Consider the following 2,247-nt stretch of genomic DNA (forward strand, 5'->3'; position numbering starts at 1 on the left):
ATCAGAAATCACGACCTAAGTATATCCATACACCAAAATATATATAGCATTGGGTTATACAGGTTTGTTAATTATATATGTAATTAAGATTCCTTTGAATTAGGTACTAAATTGAGGCACCTTGTTAGGTCGGTATAGGCTGCATATCCAAACAATATTAACTGAACATTGACTATCAAAACTCCGTGCAGGAGTGTTTGCATCTGATATTCCTGCCGTGTGTGCAGACAACGTAACCCAGCTGAGTGAAGATATTCGCTCTTGGTAATTCAAACATGTTCTTCTCATAGAGGTACTTTCTATAGTATTTCCGAAGTGCCTTCTACTATAGCCTCGGGCCGACCAATACCTTGTGAGTGTATTTGGTAGACGGAAACTAAAGGAAGTCCGTCGTATATATGTATGTGTGTGTATATGTTTGTGTGTCTGTGTTTGTCCTCCCTAGCATCGCTTGACAACCGATGGTGGTGTGTTTACATCTCCGTAACTTAGCGGTTCGCCCAAGAGATCGATAGAATAAATGCTAGGCTTACAAAGAATAAGTCCTGGGATCGATTTGCTCGACTAAAAGGCGGTGCTCCAGCATGGCCACAGTCAAATGACCGAAACGAGTAAAAGAGTAAAAAGTTAAGAGAGTATGTGTGGTGTGTGTTTGTGTGAGTGTGTGTGTGTGTGTCTGCTTTTGCCCTCCCCCACCGCTTGACAACAACCAGTGTTGGTGTGTTTACGTCCTCGTAACCGAGCGGTTAAGCAAACGAGAACAACAGAATGAGTAGCAGACGGAAGGGAAAAATTACCGGGGTCGATTTGTTTGATTAAAAACCCTTCAAGTCGTTTGCCCCAGCATGGCCGCAGTCCATAGACTGAAACAAGAAAAAAGATGAAAGATGAGAGATGGAAGATGATTAAAGACCAACCGAATGGCTCGTGCGCGTGGATAGAAAGCTGAAAAGTACTGTTTCATATTTTTATGAACTGGAAAGAAGAGCTTACGGCTTATTTACTTTTATTTGAACCAACCCATTTAAAATTTAATGCAAAAATGGAAAAAAAAAAGCAGGGATGCTAAAAGAGAAGTTCTAAAATTTCCAAAAGTTGCTTGTTCTTTGATTTTCCAACACCTGCTGTGCAGGAATTTGAAAGACTTATCAGTCTTTTCTAGTAGGAACTAAAACTGATCAACAACAACTGCTTCGAAAATTATTCCTGTATCAAAGAATTCTTCACAATGGATTTTGCGATGCCAAAGGGACAGACAAGACATATCGATTCACTCGAGTTTGGCATTTAAATTCTAGCAACGCTACGCTGTTTCTTATCTTTGCGTCTTTTATCTTCTAGCTTTTATCTTCTCTGACTCGTTTCAGTTACTGGAATACGGCCATGCTGGGGCACCGCCTTGAAGGGTTTTGTTTTTTTCGTCCAGCAAATCGACCGCAGAGTTTACGTTTGTTTTTTTGTTTTTTGTTTTTTAACACCGGTTCTTTTGGTGGGGTTTTTAAGTCAGGTGCTTATTTTATCGGTCTCTTTGTCGAACCGCTGCGTTTTGGGGACGTAAACAAAGCAACACTGATTGTCAGGCAGTGGAGGGGACAATGATGATGATGATGATAACGACAACGACTATGGTGATGATGATGATGATCATCATCATCATCATCACCATCATCATGACGACGATGATGATGGTGATATTGATGATGGTGGTGGTAGTGATGATGATGACGATGATGATGATGATGATGAAAGGATAAAAAGCAAAGTCGACCTCGGCGGGATTTGAACGTGGAACGTAACGGCAGACGAAATACCACTAAGTGTTGTCGCCCGGCGTGCTAACATTTCTGCCAGCTCGCCGCCTTAATATGGAAAATAATTCTTTCTATTCTAGATACAAGGCCCGAAATTTTGGTGGAGGGGGCCAGTCGATTAGATCGAATCCAGTACGCAACTGGTACTTAATTTATCGACTCCGTAAGGATAAAAAGCTAAGTCGACCTCGGCGGGATTTGAACGTGGAACGTAACGGCAGACGAAATACCACGAAGCGTTATCGCCCAACGTGCTAACATTTCCGCCAGCACACCGCCTTCGCTTCCGCCTTCCCCTTTTATAACCGCTGGAAGGTTCACATGATTTCGACACATCTATATCAAAAAAGAAAACATATTTTATGGCTGGGATATTAAAGACAAATTTATGTTTATACGCAGAATGAAAGCAATATAAAATATATTTCAGTTTCCA

Source organism: Octopus bimaculoides, chromosome 18 (genome assembly GCF_001194135.2).
Source record: "Octopus bimaculoides isolate UCB-OBI-ISO-001 chromosome 18, ASM119413v2, whole genome shotgun sequence".
Lineage (NCBI taxonomy): Eukaryota > Metazoa > Mollusca > Cephalopoda > Octopoda > Octopodidae > Octopus > Octopus bimaculoides.